Source organism: Furipterus horrens, unplaced genomic scaffold (assembly GCF_987537825.1).
Source record: "Furipterus horrens unplaced genomic scaffold, mFurHor1.1.pri manual_scaffold_7, whole genome shotgun sequence".
NCBI lineage: Eukaryota > Metazoa > Chordata > Mammalia > Chiroptera > Furipteridae > Furipterus > Furipterus horrens.
The window spans coordinates 49,261,628-49,285,120 of record NW_028327177.1 but is presented as its reverse complement, the minus strand read 5'-3'; the positions used below and the strand labels follow the sequence as shown (position 1 = coordinate 49,285,120).

Genomic DNA, 23,493 nt, shown 5'->3' with positions numbered 1-23,493 from the left:
TGCCTCAGTCTCTCCCTGCTATATACAGATCACCGTGTTTCAGACTGATCTTTCTAATACTTACACCATAATTTAGAATCTTGACTTGTTCCCAGTTACTTGCAGAAAGATGTGCCAACTTTCTTCCACTTGCCCAATGTCTTTCATGATTTCTTTGTCATGTTCAGTTACATAACAGTTTGTGTAGTGCTTCCATAATGCCTGCTACTTTAAGCCTTTGTATGTACTGGACATGCTACTCCCTCTACCTGAAATTCACTTCCCTTCCACTTTCTAAAAAAATCTCATTCATTCTTCTACATCCAGCACTGTGGCTCCCTCTATGAGTCTTTCCTGCCCACCCTCTATAGTTAATCACTCCCTACTCTCTGCTACATCTGAACTTTGTCATATTTCTTTTGTTTCCTATGCATGTGTTTGCCTGTTTGAAATCCAAATATTTATGTCTATCTTTCCTACTAAATAGTTTGTGTTTCCAGAGTGAGATGGTCATTATTTATCTTTCAAACATTTAATTTCTGCCATTAATATTTAGAGAGCAATGAACGAACCTAACACAGTACCCAGAAAACAAGAAATAATAGTTCTCTTGAATTGAGTAAAAATGGTCCTTTTAGATGAGTAAGATATTTATAAGACATTAAGTAGGTGATTAGAATCCTAAAGAGTATCCTACTGATCTAGATCACCAATTACTCTCTGGGACAGACTCATGGATGTGCTATGAAGTTTTTATCAATAGAGCTTGCAGTTGTCTGGGCTCTGAAGAGATTCCAAGTATGTTTGCAGGGTTCCTGATTGCTACTGGCTAGAAATGGCAGCCAGGGCACTCAGATGTTAACATAAAATATTTAAAATTTTAAAATTAAATTGTGTCAAAATTTTGTTGGGAAAAAATTTGTGAACTTTTCCAGGTCATCTACCTTTGATATTATATTACATCCAGAATGTCATACAATTTAAATTTGCTCTGCCTGTGTTTGAAGTTTAGTTCTTTGTTACTGCCTGTATAGCTGTCAGCAGGTTACTTAACCTCTGAGTCCTGGTTTGTCCACCTATTTAATAGAGGTCAATACCTCATATGATTAGTGTGAGGATTGGGTAAGATTGACATGCCCAAAGGATATTATGATTTTAGTACAGTGCTTAGCACTGAATAAATCTTATGTCCTTTTAAACTTGTTTAGATAAACACAGAATACCCATCAAGCTTAAATTCTGAGGCTTCAGAGTTAGATACTTCATTATTTACTTATTATATGGTTTGGGCATACTATTTAGCCTCTGTCTTTTTTTCTAATCTTAAAGTTGACAACATAATTTGGGTGAGAAATGGATATGAAACATTCAATACAGATTCTAGTATATAGTAGAAGCTTAATAAATGGTTATTATTATTATAATTGAATAAAAATGATTACAGTTATAATGGTAGAAATTATCTAGGATAGTAAAAAGGAAGCAACTTTAAAAAATAAAGGTAAGTTCTTTCTTAGCATGTAGTTTGTTTGGCATAGTATTTTTTAAATTTAAAATTTATTTACTATAGCAGGAAATAACTATCTACTTGCTGGATTTGTTGCCATCATTGCTGATGCTGTACTCGGATTTTTGGTTCTCTCTAAGGTTGTCTATTGTTTCAGTATACAGAATTAAACGTAGGAAGAGCCTTGACTCCCTTTAACCATTTGATATAAGGAAATTTATCTCATTACCTAAGTCTTTAATATAATTCTACCAGGAAATATCAGTTAATAATTTACATGCAGTTGTTGGGGCAATTTAGATAGTCAGTGCAGAGTAGCTGAGGAGATGCTCTCAGTATCTCATATCCTTAATGAGGCTATAGGCTAAACAGAGTGAAAAGACAGTAAGTTGGGAATAAGCATCTCTTATAAATAGGAGTGGCTGTTTGGCACCTTCTATCTGATGGAGGCTGCCTTCTGACACACTGCTGCTCTGTGGTCTCTGCCCCTACAGACTCACCTACTCTAAGCACTTCAAAAACCATTTGCATTTGTGAAAATTCTATCTGTGGTTCCAAACCTTTTCATTGCTCTTTCCAGTAGGGTAATTTTTTCCAGAAATATTTCAGAAAAATTTTCTCTCCCCTCATATTACTTTTTTTACATCTCATTTGAAAATGTTTTTGTTTTTGTTTTATTTTATTTTATTTTTTTATTGCTATGAACTTCCCTCTCGGTACTGTCTTCACTGTGCCCTATAGGTTTTGGGTTGTTGTGTGTTCATTTTCTTTCTTTTTTTCCTTTTCTTTGATTTATTTATTGTTTTTCTATTACAGTTGTCCCAGTTTTCCCCCCATTGCTCCCCACCCCCCACCCAGCACACCCCTTCTCCCACAGTCAATCCCCACCCTGATGTCCATGTCGGTGGGCCATTTATGCTAGTTCCTTGACTAGACCCTTCCCTTACTTACCCCTCTTCTCTCCCCCGTCCCAACCCCCTGGTAACTGTTAGCCTGCGCCTTGTTTACATGCCTCTGGTTCAATTTTGCTCTTTTGTTTGTGTTGTTAATTAGTTTCCTCTATTAGGTGATATCATATGGTATTTGTTTCTCATTGCCTGGCTTATTTTGCTGAGCATAATTCTCTAGTTCCATCCATGTTTTTGCAAATGGTAGGAGTTCCTTCTTTCTTTCTACTGCATAGTATTCCATCACTAGCCATCTGAAAGATGCAAATAAAAACCACAATGAGATACCACTTTACACTAGTCAGAATGGCCATCATCAACAAATCAACAAATGACAAGTGCTGGTGAGGATGTGGAGAAAAGGGAACCTTAGTGCACTATTGGTGGGAATGCAGACTGGTGCAGTCACAGTGGAAAACAGTATGGAACTTCCTTAAAAAACTAAAAATGGAACTGCCTTTTGACCCAGCAACTCCATTGCTAGGATTATACCCAAAGAATCTTGAAACACCAATTCAAAAAACCTATGCACCTTATGTTCATAGCAGCGCTATTTACAATAACCAAGTGCTGGAAACAGCTTAAGTGCCATCTGTAGATAAGTGGATCAAAAAACTGTGGCACATATACACAATTAAAATGTGTTTTATTTCCACTTTTCTTTCTTACTTTGTATTGTAGTAGTTCTGTCTTAAAACCTGTTAACCAGACAGCTTTATGACAAATTTATGGACACAGACTTAAAATTCCAACATGCATCCATGTTGAAGTGTTGAGGATAAGTGAGAGATTGCCAGGCATTTCAGATGTTTCTTGTCTTAATTGAATTTTCCTCAGTAGTTCAATTTCACTGGACCAGCACCTTGCTATGAGGAGATGAGCACAGATCTACTCTCAGGATTGTAGCAGTTCAGTGCCCCTCTGCTCACCGCACTCCTCCCTTCTCTGTTTTTATATCCTCGGACTCCATGTGACAAAGTATTCTGTTTGTCTGTCTGACATTGCAGCTGATCTGCCACTAATGCTTTTTTACCCCTGTAGAAGAATTCAGACTTGTCCAGAGCAGCAAGACTTCTCTGTCAGAAGATGAATGGAAAGTGTTAGTGGTGAGAGGAGACACAGGGACTCAAGCCAATGTCAGACTCTGGGTGTATGGAGATGAAGGAGTCACTGGACCAATAAGTCTTAGCAAGGACAGCACAGAGCAGCTCTTTCTTCCAAGACAGGAGCATGAGTTTCAGGTAAACAGTATCAACAGTAATATACTGTTTGAACATTTCAAAGGTATTTCTGTGATACACAAGGATGTGTGTGTGTGTGTCCTGTGTAAAATAATCTCATCTATTAAAATTCCCTTAAGTTATCCTAATACCTATTGTTATAATTAAAGGAAACATTTTTCTAACATATCTTACACAAACAAGAAAAGCTGTAGAAGAAAATTGTTTTTGTAAAAAGGAGTTTTTAGACCTTTATTTTGAAACTGCCCTCATACACCATCAACTTCAATTCAAATTGTAACCAGATTTAGAGATTCTTCTGATAATGGAAAGCCTTTTTTTTTTTTTGTATACTTGCATATACTTTTCGATGTTCCTCAGCAGAGCTGTATGATGTGAAATCATTTTCTTGGCATCGTCAGAGGCCATATTTTGAAGCTCTGTCCATGCCCATTTGATTATCTCTCTCCTTTACTTAGCATTAGAAAACACAGGGCTACATTGTTTTGAGTATCGCTAGTTCCCTCCTAGTTCCTCGGGGCTTTGGACAGATTTTAATTAGGACAATTATATCCCACTTCACTAATTCACCCCATCCCCACAGAGTGAGAGCTGTTAAACATCAGATGTGCTCCCTGGAGAGTATTCCTTCTGATCATAAGACTGGATAGAATAAATGAGGCCAACTCAAGTCACCTGGAAGCCAGGCTATTTGAAGCTGCAGGACCTACCAATCACTAACACCCACGTAGTTTCTACATCTTCAGACCAGAGCCTGACATTCTACTTTGGAGATCATTAAATTTTAGTGAAAAAAACTTTCATGTAGTCATGAAGGAACACTTTTGTTCAATGTACATATGCATTTCAAAAAATTATTTAAAGATGATTGTTTATAATTCACCATACATATATTATGGTTAGAACACTAGGTCACCCCACAGAGGTTTATGATTATTCATACAATATCTTATGGTATATGTATTTGTGTGTTGGTAAATCCTGTCAATGTTTTTCTGGAGTGATTTACCCAGGTCCCAATCTTGGAAAGGATAGTATAGATTCTCAGTATTGATTGCATACTGAAATCATCTGGGGAGCTTTAAAAACTACTATTGTCTGGTTCCACCTCCAGATATTCTGGTTTATTTCATCTAGGTTGCAGCCTAGGCACTGAGGCTTTTGGAAGCTCCCCAAGTGTATGTAAAGTGCAATCAAGGTTAAGAATCTCAGTTACAGCCTTAGACTGGAAATCAGGTGAGCTGGATTGGAGTGCTAGCTTTCCAATATATTCACTCTGTGACCTTGAATATATCACTTATTTTCCACAGGCCAGCATAATTTTTACATGTAGAATAGAGGCAGTGATATCTGTTTTTTTTTTTTCTCTCTAAATTTTAGGGTGGACTGCTGACAAAAAGAAAAAATGTGTACATTTAAAAATCCTATTGACATACAGGAAGTGTAGTAAATGGTTAAGAATGGAAGTCTCAGAGCCATGGAGAACAGGTTTGAAACCAGATTGACCGACCATTTATTAGTTTTGTGACCTTGAACAGACTACTTATCCTCCATAATCTTTAATTTCCTTTTCAGTAAAGAGGGGGTGTAAAATACTTACTAAAAAGGTTTTTTGGTGCTCGCTTCGGCAGCACATATACTAAAACTGGAACGATAGAGAGAAGTCTCCTCTCTCTAAAAATAAATAAATAAATAAATAAACAAACAAACAAATAAATTTTTTTAAAAAGGCTTTTTGTAAGGTTAAAAGAATGTCTGGGAATGTATGTGATGTGCACTGTTCTTGATAGATGGGAAATGCTCTACGAACAGTTACTGAAGACTCGCTCTCTCCTGATCAATGAAATCAGCACATGTTTTCTTCTACCTTCTCCTATTTGCTGTGGATGAGAACAGGGACTTAGGAGCTCTAAGCTGCTACCTCAATGGTAGAGATCAAGGATGGGTATAAAAGCCCTTAGGAGTCTGGTGCCTTCTGGATCCTAGGCCAGCAGCATGGACATCACCTGGGAGCTTGTCAGACCTGCAGAATCTTAAGCCCCACACTAGATCTACATTTTAACTAGATCCCCATGTAACATGTGTATACACTAATGTTTGAACAGCACCAGTCTAGAGTTTAAGGCACACTGCAACTGGAACCTCTTGATGTCTGAGAACCCTGAATTAGGACTATCCAGCTCCTTCCTATCTAGTCTCTCTTCTGTGGGCATTGACTCTCTTGTTCTTTTTCACCATCATTATTTGCTGCCTCTGAACTAGTCTTTCATCCTTTTTTCCTTTCTTCCAATCCTGAAGTGAGCATATAGCCATTTTTGAGGAGAGTGGGATATTTTTTATCAAAGAGCCTGGTTTTGAACTTTTCTTTGGAACTTACCAGCTATGTATCCATCTGTGTATCCTTAAACAAATTACTTAACCTTTTTGAGTTTCTTCATTCTTTAGAGTAGACTCTTTAAAGAGCCTTACACTTCACAGGGACACTGTGCAGATTGGGAGAGAAAGTACATGTCAGATACTTGCCCCCTGGCTGGCATATAGCTGAGTTCATTGCATGGTACTTCCATTTTCCAGTGTAATAGGCAGAGAAGCATGAAGTCACATATACTTGGTAACCTGGCTATTCAGTTATTCTTTTGTTTTATTTTTTAAATTTAGATCGTGTAAAAAAAAGTTTGCAGTTAAGTGCTAATAGATACTTGTGACAAAAATATTGGTTGACTTATGTTTCAGAGAGAAACGAGGCCCAGGCTATGGGATAACTTCTTGCTATGTCTGCTGGAATAGCTAGTTTGAGTTCTTCCACTGATACCAGCTTTGGGTATAAGAAAGTGGGGAGAAGTTGGCTCTGGGGAAATAAGTGCCCTCTGTTTCTGACTCCCAGTCAATGCCAGCATATTTCTTCCTGACCTGGTGTTGTAATAGCCCCAGGGCTGGTCTTGCTGTACAGTTTGTTGGGGGAAAGTGATGGTGGAGGTGTCGGTGGGCACTTCAGATAATTTCTATGTAAAGGAAGGTTTATGAAAGAGGATTCTGATGGCTTCACTTTTATTTAAGCTATTAAATAATGAGGTGGACTTTTATCTTTTTTAATTCTCACAGTTCAGTGTCCTAGCCATATCATAATCTTTAGAAAATGTCAGCTTATAAATCTGCCTCCCTCACTAGATCATAAATAACTCTAAGTTAGGGACTGTGCCTTTATTTTCACCTTTGTATACCTGTGACCTTGCATAATGCCTCCATTATTGTGTTAAACAGCTATTCAGTTGAACTGAAAACTGTGAGCAGTAGACATTATGTCTATTCAATAGATAAAGGAATAGAGGACCGGAAATGTAAAACACCATATTCTGCTCACATTACAATAGCCTGGATATCAACTGAGCCCGAAGTGTTTCCAAAGTCAGTTTTTTACAGTGCTACCTAGATTAACAAATACTCTTTGATCTTATTAAAAACTGGCCAAATATACATATTGTGTGGGCAGATTTGTTTCTTTCTTGAACTTTGAACAACTCTGTTTTAGCCTGTGAGTCTAATGGGAGCATTTTTAGAGTAAAATGAAGTTCTAGACTCATTGCTACTGCTACTTAAGCTTGTAGAACTCACTGAATTTAACTTTGATGAAAATTGCTTATTTTCTTCTTAAAATTAAAACTCATCTTTATGTCATTGAATTCAGCTCAAAAGACATTGGTTTCCAGTGAGAAATGTGTGGTAGTCAGAGAACTGAGCATATGTCTGTTCTTTATACTATTCTTTCATCTGATTCCTTCTGCATATTTTTAGTTATGTCTCATGATATTTTGGTCTTATGTTTCATGTCTGTGGAATCTACTGAGAGCTTCTTGCAAGGGATTAACTTCTAGATTCTAAAAGGGTCCCTGAGAAGTTTTCAACTATTAGGAACCAAAAAAAAAAAAAAAAAACATTTGGTAGGAAGAAAATAATTAATGTGCTTAATTTAAAACATTCTGTTAATTCTTTCTTCTCTGTATTTCACTCAGGTTGAAATAAGAGACATTGGAGAGATATGTAAAATAAGGATAAGACATAACAGAACCAGCAAACAGCCTGAGTGGAGCTTGCAGAAAGTAATGTTTTATATATTTGGGCTTCATAGTTATTATGAAAAAAACAAGCATGATTATTAAACAATGAGAAAGATAACATATTTTCCTAATTTTCATAATTAATGTGAACAAATTTTTTAAATGTTTCAATTACAGTTAACATACAATATTATATTAGTTTCAGGTGTACTATACAGTGATTAAATATTATATAACATACTCAGTGATCGCCCTGATAAATCTAGTACCCACCTGATACCATACATAGTTGTTACAATATTATTGACTATATCCCTTCTGCTATACTTTACATCCCCATGACTGTTCTGTAAAAACCAATTTGTACTTCTTATTCCCTTCACCTTTCTCACCCACTCTCAAAATCCCTCCCATCTGTCAACTATCAAAATATTCTTGGTATCTATGAGTCTGTTTCTGTTCTGCTTTTTTATTTTCTTTCATTTTTAAATTTAATTGTTGATAGATTTGTATTTATTGCCATCTTATTATTCACATATTTATTTTCCCCCTCTTATTCTTGAAGAAGACCCTTTAACATTTTATGTAATACTGGTTGGTGGTGATGAACTTCAATAGCTTTTTTTTTTTTTTTTGTCTGAGAAGATCTTTATCTGTCCTTCAAGTCTAAATGTTAGCTTTGCCTGGTAGAGTAATCTCAGTTGTAGGTCCTTGCTTTATATCTCTTTGAATATTTCTTGCCAATCCCTTCTGGCTTGCCAAGTTTCTGTTGAGAAATCAGCTGACAGTCCTATGGGAGGTCCCTTATAGATAGCTTGCTTTCTCTTGTGGCTTTTAAGATCCTTTTTTTACTTTAACCTTGTAGGTAACTAACTGTTTTTATCTTGATGCTTTTAAGATTCTTTCTTTGTCTTTTACCGTTGATATTTTGAATATCATGTGTACTGGTGTGGGCTTTCATCTGTTTGGGGCTCTGCACTTCCTGGACTTCTATGTCTATTTCCTTCACCAGGTTAGGAAAGTTTTCCATCAGTGCTTTTTTACATAAGTTTTCAATTCCTTGCTCTCTTTCTTCTCCTTCTGGCATCCCCATGATGCAAATACTGATACTCTTGAAATTGTCCGAAAGGCTGCTTATACTATCCTCATTTTTTGGATTCTCTCTCTCTGACTCTCTCTGTCTCTTTTTTGCTGTTCTGACTGGGTCTTTTTGCTTCCTTGTCTACCAAATCCCTGATTTGATCCATCAGTTCTACTGTTGATTCCTGGTAATGTATTCTTCATTTTAGTTAATGTATTCTTCATTTCTGACTGGTTTGTTTTTATGTTTTTTCATTCGGCTTTTATCATCCTATCCCTTTGTTGCAATTCTAACTAAATTCATCTATTCTTCCCCTAACTTATGGAGCACCTTTATAACCACTGTTTTGAACTCTGCACCTAGTAGATTGCTCTCCCTTCTCTGGAGCTTAAGGCTAGTGTTTGTGACTAAGTCAGTCTGTTCTTGGGCCCTAAAAGGATGCCTGGGTCTACAGAAGCCCTTCATCCCACCTGCATGAAATCCCTCCTGAATTTCACAGCCAGACTCCTCTTCCTAACACTTGTGAAGAATTCTATTCCCAGCACTGGTACTCCCTGCTGGGTAGCCCAATGTGGGGCTAAAACCCTCACTCTTCAGGGGATTCCTCTGCAGATGAGATGTCCCTGCCAATTCTTTTTATTTTTTTTTATTTTTTTATTTTGGTTTTTCAATTACAGTTGACCCTGCCAATTCTTAACTGCCACACATGGGAGTGGGTCCAGCCCATCTGGCATCTCTGCTCCTCCTACCAGTCTTGACGTGGCTTCTTTATATCCTCAGTTATAGGAGTTCTGGGTGGTTCTTCTGTAATTTATACATAATTTTCATGTGGCCCTGGGTGGAAGAGGCAAGCATAACATTTACCTATTCTGCCATCTTGACAGGAGGTCCTGTTTCTTTCTGTTTTATATCCCACATATGAATGAGTGAAATATATGGTTCTTATCTTTTTCCATCTGGCTTGTTTTGGTTAGCTTAATACACTCAAGATCTTTCCATGTTGTTGCAAATGGCAGTATTTCATCCTTTCTTATGAGTGAATAGTATTCCATTGTATATATGTAACCATATTTTCTTTTCTAATCATCCATTAAAGACTGCTTAGGTTGTTTTTCTATGTCTTGGATACAGCGTCTAACACAGAGATACATATATTTATGAAGAAATGTTTTCTAGTTTTTCAGGTAGATACCCAGAGAAGGGATTGCTAGATCATGTGGTAGCTCTATTTTTAATTTTTAAAGGACTCTTCAGACTGTTTTCCATAATGACTATAACAATTTATTTACTATAAATAAAAAGCAGCCCTTTTTCTCCATATCATCTTCACCAGTTGCTATTTCTTATCTTATCGATAATAGACATTATAACAGGTATGAACTGATATCTCATTGTGATTTTGATTTGCACTTCCCTTATAACTAGTGAGGTTGAGAATTTTTCATATTTCTGTCATATGGGTTATTTTTTATTTTACTATTTTATTTTTATTAATTCATTTATTTTTATAGTTTTTCAATTACAGTTGTCCCATTTTCCCCCATTGCTCCCCCCTACCCAGCCCACACCTTCTCCCACAGTCATACCCCACTCTACTATTCATGTCCATGTGTCATTTATATATGTTCTTTGACTAGACCCTTCCCCTACTTACCTCTCTTCTCACTCCCGCCTCCCATCTGATAACTGTTATTCTGTTCCTTTTTCAATTTTGTTCATTTGTTGGTGTTGTTCATTAGTCTCCTGTATTAGGTAATATCCTATTTTTTCTTTCTTTGCCTGCCTTATTTCACTAAGCATAATCCTCTCTAGTTCCATCCATGTTGTCGCAAAGAGCAGGAGTTCTGTCTTTCTTTCTGCTGCATAGTATTACATTGTGTAAATGTACCATAATTTTTTGATCCACTTCATCTACAGATGGGCATTTAGGCTGTTTCCAGCACTTGGCTATTGTAAACAGTGCTGCTATGAACATAGGAATGCATAAGTTCTTTTGAATTGGGGTTTCAGGATCCTTCAAGTGTAATCCTAGCAGTGGAATTGCTGGTACAAAAGGTAGTTCCATTTTTAGTTTTTTGAGGAAGGTTCCCTTTTCTCCACATCCTTGCCAGCACTTGTTGTTTGTTGATTTGTTGATGATGGCCATTCAGACAGGTACAAAGTGGTATCTCATTGTGGTTTTTATTTGCATTTCTCTGATGGCTAGTGATGTTGAGCATTCTTTCATGTGTCTATGGACCCTCTGTGTATCCTCCTTGGAGAAGTGTTTCTTGAGGTCCTTTGTCCATTTTTTAATTGGGATGTCTGTCTTCTTGGTGTTGAGATGTGTAAGTTCTTTATATATTTTGGTGATCAGTACCTTGTCTGAGGTATCATTGGCAAATATTTTTCCCATATGGTTGGTTTCCTTTTCATCTTGGTGATGTTTTCTTTTGCTGAGCAAAAACTCTTTAGTTTGATGTAGTCCCATTTGTTTATTCTTTCCTTTATTTCCCTTGCCTTAGAAGATGTATCAGTGAAAATATTGCTATCTGGGATATCTGAACTTTTCCTGCCTATGTTTTCCTCTAGGACTTTTATGGTGTCACGTCTTACATTTAAGTCTTTGATCCATCTTGAGTTTATTCTCATGTGCAGGGTAAGCTGGTGGTCTAGTTTCACTTTTTTGCATGTCCCTATTCAGTTCTCCCAGCATTATTTGTTGAAGAGGCTCTTCTCATTCCATTTTATGTTCCTTCCCCCTTTGTCAAATATTAGCTGACCACATTAGCTGGGTTTATTTCTGGGCTCTCTATACTGTTCCATTGATCTATATGTCTATTTGTATGCCAGTACCAGACTGTCTTGATCACAGTGGCTTTGTAGTATAGTTTGATGTCTGGTATTGTGATTCCTCCTGTTGTGTTCTTCTTTCTCAAGATTGCTTTGGCTATTTGGGGTCTTTTTTGATTCCATATAAATTTTTGAATTATTTGTTCTAGGTCTGTGAAATATGTCATTGGTATTTTCATAGAGATTGCTTTGGGTAGTATGGCCATTTTAATGATGTTGATTCTTCCCATCCAAGAACATGGTATTTGCTTCCATTTATTTGTATCTTCCTTAATTTCTTTCTTCAATGTTACATAATTTTCAGAGTACAGATATTTTATTTCTTTGGTTAAGTTTATTCCTAGGTACTTTATTTTTCTTGTTGCTCTAGTAAATGGTATTTTCTTTTCTGTTTCTGTCTCCGATATTTTATTGTTAGTGTACAGAAATGCCTTGGATTTCTGAATATTGACTTTGCACCCTGCTATTTTGCCAAATTTGATCATTATGTCGGGTAATTTTTAATGGAGTCTATAGGGTTTTCTATGTATACTATCATGTCATCTGCAAATAATGACAGTTTTACTTTCTCTTTTCCACTTTGGATGCCTTTTATTTCTTTTTCTTGTGTGATTGCTGTGGCTAGGACTTCCAACACTATGTTGAATAGGAGTGGAGAGAGTGGACATCCTTGTCTTGTTCCTGACCTCAGAGGAAATACTTTCATTTTTTGTTCATTCAGTGTGATGTTGGCTTCAGGGTTCTTATATATGGCCTTTATTGTGTTGAGGTATGCTCCTTCTATTCCCAGTTTGCTGAGTGTTTTCATCATAAATGGGTGTTGTAATTTATCAAATGCTTTTTCTGCCTCTATTGATATGATCATGTGGTTTTTTGTCTTTCATTTTGTTTATGTGGTGTATTCTATTTATTGACTTGCAAATGTTAAACCATCCTTGCATCTCTGGGATGAAACCCACTTGGTCATTGCGCATTATCTTTTTAATGTGTTGCTGGATCCTGTTTGTCAATATTTTTTTTGAGGATTTTAGCATCTATGTTCATCAGCAATATTGGCCTGTAGTTTTATTTCTTTGTTGTTGTGTTGACCTGGTTTTGGAATTAGGGTAATAATGGCTTCATAGAAAAAGTTTGGGAGTCTTTCCTTTTTGGATTTTTTTGGAATAGTTTGAGAAAGGTAGGTGTTAGTTCTTCCTTATATGTTTTTTAAAATTTGCCCGTGAAGCCATCTGGTCCAGGGTTTTTGTGTGTCGGAAGTTTTTGATTACTATTTAAATTTCACTCTTCGTTATCAGTCTTTTCAGGCTTTCTATTCCTTCTTGATTCAGTTTTGGAAGATTATATTTTTTTAGAAATTTGTCCATTTCATCTAGGTTGTCAAGTTTTTTGCCATACAGTTGTTTGTAGTGATTTCTTACAATCCTTTGTATTTCTGTGATACCAGTCGTGATTTCTCCTCTTTTGTTTCTGATATTATTTATTTGGGTCCTCTCCTTTTTTTCTTGATGAGCTTGGCTAAAGGCTTGTTGATTTTGTTTATCTTTTCAAGAAACCAGCTCCTGGTTTTATTGATCTTTTGAATGGTTTGTTTAGTCTCTTATGTCATTTAATTCTGCTCTGATGTTGATGATTTTCTTCCTTCTACTGGCGCTGGGCTCTGTTTATTGTTTTTGTTGTAGTTCTTGCAGCTGTAGGGTTAGATTTTTTATTTGAGAGTCTTCTATTCTTTTCAGGTATGCCTCCTGTATTGTTATAAACTTTCTTCTCAGGACTTCTTTTGCTGTGTCCCATAGGTTTTGGGCTGTTGTGTGTTCATTATCATTAGTTTCCAGAAACTTCTTGATTTCTTCCTTGATGTCATTGTTAACCCATTCATTATTTTATATCATGTTTTTTGTTCTCCATGAGTTTGAATATCTTTGATATTTTTCCTTGAGATTGATTTCCAGTTTCAAGCAATTATGATCTGAGAAGATGCTTGATATAATTTCAATTTTCTTGAATTTGTTGAGGCTTGTTTTGTGTCCTATCATGTGGTCTATCTTTGAAAATGTCCCACTTGAATTTGAAAAGAATGTATATTTTGCTTCTTTGGGGTGAAAAGTTCTATATATCAGTTAAGTCCATGTGGTTTATTGTGTTGTTCAATGCCTGTATATCCTTGGTGTTTCTTATCTTATCTTTCTTTCTTATCTTAGAAAATCTGTCTGTTGTTGATAATGGAGTGTTAAAGTCGCCTACTATTAGTGTCTTGCTGTTAATAATCCTTCTTGTGGTCTTCTAATATTTTCTGTATGTATTTGGGTGCTCCTATGTTGTTGCATATATGTTTATCAGTGTTATATCTTCTTGATCCACCGCTTGGATCACCCCGTCCCCACCCCCGATCCCGGCCAGGCTTCCCGGGGGCCGGCCCGCGGGCACGCTCTCGGGCACATCAGAGAAGGAAAACTCTGACTCCAAAAAATCTCCGCTGCCTTGCGGCATACCTCTTCAGGGGAAAGGCTAAGGGAGTAAACCCTGACAGAAAATCCGGAGCTGGAGTCCCTAAGGCGGTTTGACGTTGTAGTCAACACCGGCAACTCCTGCGGCGCACCTGAAGCCAAGCTGTATTGACTCCGTCTTTCCCTTGGACCCTTCAGCTGCGAAGAGAGGGGGGGTCTGCTGCATGGGCAACAGCAGACCCTCCATATCACCCTGCCCAGGCTCTGTAGCTTCAGCTTCACTGGAGAGGACACTCCAGCGTCATCGCAAGATGTCGATTCAACACGGGAGGAGACAGATACCGTTTCACTCCCGAGTCGGACTGCACAACCATTCTCGGCGGTGCAGATAGACTCTTGAGAAGCTACACCATTGTCTCTCGAGACGGACGGCTGCCAACGACGACGACGATCTTCTTGATGAATCGTTCCCTTAAGTATTATGAAATGTCCTTCTTTATGTCTTTTTATTGCCTTTGCTTTGAAATCCATTTTGTCTGATATGAGTACTGCTACCCCAGCTTTTTTTCATGTCTGCTTGCTTGGAATACTTTTTTCCACCCCTTTACTTTCAGTCTGTGTAAATCTTTTGTTTTGAGGTGTGTTTCTTGTAGACAGCAAATATGTGGGTCCTGTTTACGTATCCATTCCGTTACCCCATGTCTTTAAATTGGAGTATTTAATCCATTTACACTTAAGGGTATTATTGACATGTATTTATTTATTTCCCTTTGTACCTGTGTTTCTCTCCTCTTGTTTTCTTCTCTTTCTTAAAACATTCCCTTTAACATCTCTTGCAATGCTGGTTTGGTGGAGATGTATATTTTTAGTCTTCCTTTGTCTGTGAAACTCCTTATTTCACCTTCCATTTTGAATGAGAGCCTTGCTGAGTAGAGTATTCTTGGTTGTAGGCCTTTGTTTTTCATTGCTTGAAATATTTTTGACCATTCCCTTCTGGTTTGTAGTGTTTTTTTTTTTGAGAAATCGGTTGATAGTCTTATTGGAGCTCCCTTGTATGTTATTTGCTGTTTTTCTCTTGTTGCTTTTAGAATTTTCTCTTTGTCTTTGAATGTTGCCATTTTAATTATGATGTGCCTTGGAGTGGGCCTTTTGGGGTTCTTCTTCATTGGGACTCTCTGTGCTTCTTGAACTTGCATGACTTTTTCTCTCATCAGGTTAGGAAAATTTTCTGTCATTACTTTTCCTATCAGCTTCTCTATTCCTCGTTCTTCTTCTTTTTCCTCTTTTATTCCAACAATCCGGATATTATTTTGTCTTATGTTATCCTGTAATTCCCTTAGATCTTCTTCATACTTTTTCAATCTTTTTTCATTCTGTTGTATTGTCTGGGAATTTATTTCTACATTGTTCTCTAATCACTGATCTGATCCTCTGCTTCATTTAGCCTGCTTTTTATTGATTTTATTGTGTTTTTCAGTTCAGAGATTGTATTCTTCATTTCTTCCTGGTTCTTGTTAATAGTTTCTATGTCCTTTTTTATGCTGATGTAGTTCTCTGTAAGTTCCCTGTAATTTTTTTGGAGCTGTTGGTAACTTCCTTTGAGGTTGTCATAGTTGTTTTTGAAGTTGTCGAGTATATTGACTTTCTTCACCACCATTATTTTGAGCTCCATGTCTGACATTTGGGCTATGTCTATCCCATCTACCTCTCTTCCTGGGGATTCCTCTTTTCTTTTCATTGAGAGGTTGTTTCTGCTTCTTACCATGGTATATTCTTCTTGTTTGTTTTTGGTTTTTGGATTTATCTGCTTTGACTTCCCACCTTTGTCATATCCGATTCTTTATAGGAGATCTGGGGGTTTCAGTGGTGCAGTCTCTTTGATCCCGTGATCCTGATGTTCTTGGGTTACCCTTTAATGTCATTTGTTTATGCTGTCTGGTTATATTTCAGATGCTCTTTGGTGGGAACTTCCCTCTGGCTAGTTGATTGAGAGTCACTCTGTCCTCTTTGTCTTGAGTTCTTTTGTAGGGATGCTGTTAAAAACATAAACACACAGCCCAGGCAGGAAACCCACACCCTCAAAAAATTCCCCACCCTCTATCCCACTATTGTCAGCAAGTGCTCCAGTATTAATATAAATGTAGAGAGGTTAAGGCTTTTATACTATAGGAAGAATAGATTAGGGTTTTTTTAATTAGGAAAAAATATTATTTTTGAGAGAGGGGATGATAGATTGATAATAGTAGGAAGTAGTGTCGAGACTATGCAATACAGTAAGTAATATTTACATGTATGTTAATAATAATAAAAGAAAAAGAGGGAAGAATGCAGAATATAGTAAGAAAGTGGAATTGTAGTTATATGCTATATATTTAGTGTAAAAGGGAGGCTAAACAAAATAGACAAACAAATAAACAAAAATTAAAGAGGAAGTATGAGAAGTAGAGATGGTATGAAACAAATTAAAGAAATAGTTTTTAAAAATGTTTAAAAGTAAAAATTAAAATTAAAAGTAAGAAATTAAATAAATTAAAATAAAATAAAATAGAAATAAAACTTAAAAAAAAAAGAAAGTTTTTACTTTGTTCAGTCTTTGTGTGCTGTCTTCTTTTTCTGGATCCACAGCTGGTCTACTGAGACGGTCCAGAGGTTCCTGATCCTGGCAGCAGTGATGTGTGCCTGTGTGTGGTGTTGGTTGCGCGTCTGGGTAACACCTGCGTGCCCGTGGTGGACGGCGCTTTCATTTGGCTCCTGTTGGAGTCGGCCAGGGTGCTTGTGCGACTGTGTGTGCGCACATGCGCGTGCACAAGGTGGCCTGTGCTCTAGCCTCAGGCCTGCCAAGCTGCGGCCAGGGAGTTGGTCTCTCGCCCCTTGGGGTGGGGCCCCGACACTTGCGCACGGTGAAAGTAGGCATCTGTGAGTCGCCGCCGCCCACTGTTCCTGCACCTGCCTGGGTGCGTACGAGTAGAATTTGTGCAAGTGGGCTGTGTGCCAGAGTGAAGCCTATTGGGGTGGGCCAGGGGTGTCTGCTCACGGTCTCCTGCGTACCCAGCGGGCTGACCCTGCACCCGTTGGTGCGCAGATCTTATGCTTGTTGTGGTGGGTCTGAGGGGCACCCAAACACGTGGCCAGCGACCTGGCTGCGTGCCTGGGCCAGTTGATTAGGGCACCTCCTTGTGCACACCTGCGCGACCCAAGGGGAGGGTTGGGGAGTGGACGAGCACACTTCTGCACCTGAGCTCCTCAAGAATGTCCTATCAGCCCCAACCTTACACAAAAGAAAAAAAAAAAAAAAGGAAAAACATGTTCTTACATACACAACAATATGCTGTTTTTTTGTCTCTCAGCACCAGAAGCCACCTGGCCCACTCCTGGTTCTGCCAGTGGGCAGAGAGACCCGCTCTCCTTCTGATTCCTCTCTGGGGAAGCTTCCTGTGGTTTATTTTTTATTTCCCTTAGTATAACCTTCATTGATTCCTTTATTTTTTTGCCTTACTCAAGGCGTTCTCTGAGCATCCTGATAATCCGTGTTTTGAATTCTGCCTCTGATAGGTTGGCTATCTCCATTTTGCTTAGTTATTTTTCTGGGGGTTTGTTAACTTCTTTCATTTGGGCCATATTTGTTTGTCTCCTTAATTTAACAGCCTCCCTGTGTTTGTTTCTGTGTATTAGGTAGAGCTCTTCTTACTCCTTTAGTAGCAGGAGTAAAGGCACCTGTAAATTGTGCAGGGCAGAGCCTTAGGTAATTTTCAGGGCAGTGCAGCCTGCTTCAACATTTTGTGGCTGTGTGGTGAGGTTCTTAGAGAAGGGACAATGCTGCCACCTGGCTTCTGGTGGTTCACCCAGCTCTCGCCCTGTTTCCAGTTATTTCACCCCCTTCCCATGTGTGACTGACACCCTTCCAACTGCTGCCCCAGTGGTGAATTCTGGAATGGGTGGGTTTGCGTATGTTCTAAGACTGTGCTGGCCCATTAAATGGTGAAAGTCCAGCAGTTTCTTTTCTTTTCTTTTTTTTTTTTTTCACTTTTTAAATTTTAGTTCTATTACAGTTGATCCATTTTTTCCCCATTGCTCTCCCTTTCACTCCCCCACCTCCTCTCTCTCCCCCTTCTCCCAGTCAATCCCCACCCTGTTGTCCATGTCCATGGTTCTTTTATATTAGCTCCTTGACTAGACCCTTCCTCTTCTTTCCACCCTTCTCCCCCTCCCTACTCCCCTCTGGTCACTGTCAGTCTGTTCCTTGTTCTGGCAGTTTCTCCTGCTGCTGCCCCAACCTCTACTGTTTTTTCCAGCTGGAGATAATGTGGGTCTATCTTCTCAGTGATGGGACCCTGGGTTGTGTGGTCTGGCCTGGGGCCATTCCTAAAGTACTCCTCCCATTTCCATGGCTGTCACTGTCGCTGTTGCCCTTCTGTGCCATGCTGCCTCTCTGCCTATCTCTGTGACTCTGCCCCTCCTATCTGTCTGAATGAATCCTTCTTCTTTAAATTCTTGGTTGTTGGACTCCATACAGCTCAATAGTCTGACAGTTCTGGGTGTTACTAGTTTTAAGATCTGGTCATAATTTTCTCTATGGTTGCATGAGGAGGCAATGCGTGTCTACCTATGCTTCCATCTTGACTGGGAGTCAGCCTTAGTGGCATGATTTTAAAGTCTAGAACCAGAGATATAAAAGTGTTTTTATTCCCTGGTTCATTATAGATCTCACATTTTTTCTGTTATTTTCCTCAATTCATCGAATGTAATGGAAATGCTGAATGACTGCAAGAACTTTGCAGTTGATAAACTGTGGCAATAATCTTCATTTATCACCAGAACATTGTCATAGCAGCCACAATTTATTTCTGATTAGCTACTGATTGAGGTGGTTGTTGTCATTTTCTCTACAAAGTGTCCAGTAGTGTAATCAAAAGGCAGCAAAATATATAATAGACCTAGTTTAAGTCTGTCTTCGAAAATAAAGTTACTTTAAGAAACAAGAAGACACCAGAGAGCTGATTTAGGAAATCTTTTTGGGCCTTGAGGTATCATAGTTTGGTTTTCCTCTAAGGCAGACTGTAAGACAAAGCCTGGGGTATAGGTAATTTATCTGGGAGGTGATTCTAGTGAGTACCTTTGAAGCAAAGGGTGGGGAAAGTAAGACAAGAAAGGGAGAAAAGTCAATATAGGGACATTAATGAGTTGGTCATTACTGGAAATTTTTCTTGCTAGACCTTTAGAGAAACCCTGCAGAATACCACTAAAATTGTTTCATCATGGGAAGTACTTAGGCAAAGATGCAGTGAAACATAGGGAACTGAGAAGGAAAGCTGTCAGCATGCCTAAGCCATCTAGAAGAGCAGCAGATGAACCCAGAAGTGGACCTAGATGACAGGGAGCCACTTTACAGGGGCAGGACTTCAAGCAAGAGAAAAACCACAAGCAGGAAGACTTCGTTGTAGTGTTTACTTATTTGTTACATGGGATACTACCACAAATGGACAAAATAAAACTGCAAGAGAGCTTCTGGCCAAGATGGAGGCCTAGACTGACATGCTCCATCTCCCTCCACAACTAAGAATGACTACAACTACTGCAAAACCAGAAATAACCAGAAGTTCCAGAAAATAAAGCTACATGGAAGTCCAGACTATGAAGTTATAAACAAGTGGTGCTCACCCAGACTGGTAGGAGGGGCAAAGCCAGGGCAGAGAGGTCAAGTTGTGCTGGTGTTGGCAGCGGCGGCGACCAGTGGTGGGACTGCTGTAGGCACAGACACCTGTATTTAAGGGGAGACAGGAAGCACCTGGGAGCACCCTTAGCTGCAGACCAAACCTGTCAGCTCACGATTCCAACGCCGGGGAAGGCAGACCCTCATTGCCTCAGACTGTGAATCTCAGAGGGCGTGGGGATGGAGGAGGAGGCTCCAGGTTTCTCAGCAGAGAGAGAACAGCAGAAATCCACCTTGGACCCCCGTCCCCACATAAAGTGCCCCAGTGTGGTGAGAAGGGCTACCCAGTAGTGACGAGTGCATGGGGCTCCGCTCCCTATAGCATAGGAGTTGCGACAGCCCTACCCAGGAAGCAAAAAACTGCCAAGATGGCAGGGATAATTATAGAGATTCCAATCACACAGATGACCAGAAAGCAAATACATGAACTAATGGATGAACAAATAGATAACCTTTCTGAGGCTCAGTTCAGAGCTATAGTTATAAGACATCTTACAGAAATAACAGTGGGACTTAATCAAGATGGAGAAGGAATGAAGACTAGTCCTGCTGAAATGAACAAAAACAAGTGGTGAGGGAAGGAAAACCAGGGACCAAATCAGCAAATCAGAACACAGGGAAGGAACAGTCAACCAGTGCAGAAAGAGGAAACAAAAAGTAAGAAAAAAGAGGAGAAGCTCAGAAACTTCTGGGACAACTCTAAGAGAGTGAACATCTAAACTATACAATTGCCAGAAGGTGAAGAAGAGGAAATAGAAATAGAAAAATTATGTGAAAAAATAAGGAAGCAGAACTTCCCTAATTTGGGGAAGGAAATAGACTTACAGGTCCAGAAAACACAGAGAGTTCCAAATAAACTGGATCCAGGGAGAACCACACCAAGACACATTATAATCAAAATGTCAAAAAGTAAAGATAAAGAGAGAATCTTAAAGGCAGCAAGAGAGAAGAGAATTATGTACAAAGGGGTCCCAATTAGACTCTCAGCTGATTTCTCAAAGGAGACTGCAGGCAGGAAGGGACTGGCAAGAAATATTCAAAGTAATGAAGTCAAAAACCTACAACCATGATTACTCTATCCAGCGAAGCTGTCATTCAGAATAGAAGCACAGAGAAAGTGCTTCCAGGACAAAGTAAAACTGAAGGAGTTCATTAGATCCAGACCACTGTTATATGAGATGTTAAAGGGACTTGTTTAGAAGGAGGTTCAAAATTATGAACATTAAAATGAAAGCTGTATCACAACAACCAACAGCAGAAGCTAGGGAATCAAAACAAAGGCAAACTAAGTAGGCAACGAGAGTGGAAAAAGAATTATAGGTATGAGGAACATATAGAGGGGAGGTCAGCAGGGAGGAGGAAGGGGGGAAAGAGAAGGAAGTGATGCATAAATTAAGAAGCATAGTAGGAGGGAATGGAGTAGACAGGAAGATTTTGAGAACTATATGCACGACCAATGGGCATGAACTAAAAGAGGGGAGGATAACTGGAGAGAGGGGGAGGTCACTGGATCAAGGGAGCAGAGGGAAAAGAAATTGGGACAACTGTAACAGTATAATTAATAAAACATGTTAAAAATACATATGTGTAGGCTAAAAAATAAATAAAACTGAAAGAGAAAAAAAAGCACAAGCAGAAATATATTTTTAACAGGTAAAAAATAATTTGCTTATTTTTTCTTTCCCTACTACTCCTTTTGATGTGAACTGTAGTAACATAATCTTTTTTTAAGGTATTGTGCTGCTTCTGGCAGTCCTTGGGCTGTTATTATTACCTGCATTTGTCATGTGCTGGACCCAAGCTATTTCTGTGGGTTTTTCTCTGTCTCCTGCACAAGAATGATGCATTTCAAGTGGAGCAGTGTTGCTTGGAAAACTGCAGAAGGTGCTGTTGTGCTGTGAGGGCAGTGACAAGTCACAGTACTGGTATTGTGAAAAAGTCATCATCAGAGAACCTGACACTACATCTGAGTCCATCTTCACCTGAGAGAGGTAGTGCTGCTCTCCATGGTACTTCATGAGAGTGTGTTGTCATGTAGATAATGCTCTGTGCATGTGAGTGTATGTGTGTGTTTTAGGTATGTGGGTTTGTCATCTACTCAGTAGTCTATAGAATGTATCATTCCTTGGTGATTGTTTCAGTAAATAATCTATTCCTAAGTATTGAAAATAAAAATTATCTTATAATTTCTTAGTAATACAATATGCTATATGTCACAAAAGGACTAAAAAATTAAAACTGGAAATCATTGCATACATCATGAAAAGATTTGTTTAAATGTTGGTTTCTTTACATTACTAAAACTGAAGTGATACAACAATTTCATAAGGGAATTAAGCAAGGAAAATTTTAGAGAGAGCATGAGGAAGACAAAAGACAGTGATTAAAATGTAGATTATTTGGGCCTTCCCTTGAGCCCCATAACAAAAAGTCCAGAAGCAATTCCCTCCATTTCTGACCTGGCCTTTCTGATTTTAGGCTTAAGCCTTGCTCTCTAAATTCTTGGTGAGTCTCTCAAGAAAGCTTCCAACTTGCTAGTTAGGCACAGATGTTTATTGTCACTTTGTCTTTAGTCACAGGGAAGATACATGAACAAGATTGAATAAGAACAGGTTTCCACGTGAAAGCCCAACCTATTGTGGATGCTGAGTGAGAAATCTTGGGCTCTTTTTTGACATTTTGAATCTTCAGTGTTGGGGACCCTTCCTACAGTCTTTTTTGCAAAAAAAAAAAAAAAATCATCCTCATCATCAGGAAATGAGGCAAAAAAAAAAAAAAAAAAGGCAAAAGCAGGGGCATTGGAAAATTCAAGGGTACAGATTCAGAGATGCTAAAACAATTGCAACTTTAATTTCTAAGAAAAAGTGGAGCAAACAAATAGTCCATTCAACTAAAAATACTAAATATATACCACTAAAAACTGCAAACACCAAGGATGTTTGAAGATGACTGTAACTGAAAAGAAGCAATGGGGACAACAGTAGGCTCTCCCTCCTTTTTGCCTTTTTAGTGATTACATTCAGTTAATTCCTTTTTCAGAGTGCCTGTTTAATTCATCCTCTCTGTTATTACCTCCTCTGCTCTAACCAATGCCCTTGTTTTGTTAAGCCTGGAGTGCTGTTATCACTTTCTAATTGTCTTGATTCTTATTTTCCCAGTGTACCCTGTTCACCACTCACAAGCTAATCCTCTGATACTGGCATAATTCTGATGGCTTATCTTTTTTTTCCCCTATATTTTACATTTAATTTTAATATTTTATTTTATAGTTTTTCCCTAAAATTTTTCAAGAAAAAATGTCGGGGGAAACATTGTTTCTAAAATAGTATTTAAATTTTATCACCCCATCCCCATTCAAAAGTCTTCATTAATCTCCACTACCTACAAAAAAAAAAAAATACCTCAAGATAAAACTTCATGACCTGTCAATTAAAGTCTTTATTCTGTAACACTCCATTTTTTCCCTCCAGTTTGTTTTTATAATTGTCCTTTAGCAAGATCTTAGTGGAATTAGACCACCTATTGTTAACTGATCAAGTTTTGTTTCTTTTTGCTTCTGTACCTTGCAATGTGATATTATCCTCTCAGGAATGCTTTTCCCTACTCTACTCTCTCTGTAATAATCCTGTCCATCCTTTAAGTTTCCATTTAAATTCTGCTGCTCTGAGCTAATTGACCCAGCTAGAAACAATTCCTC

General features: G+C 38.4%; 1 pseudogene; it reads left to right on the top strand.

The window, feature by feature from the left end:
- Nucleotides 1–5,518, top strand: part of LOC150004421 (uncharacterized) — a 177,688-nt pseudogene extending 172,170 nt beyond the window's left edge.
- Nucleotides 5,519–23,493: the final 17,975 nt, after the last annotated feature.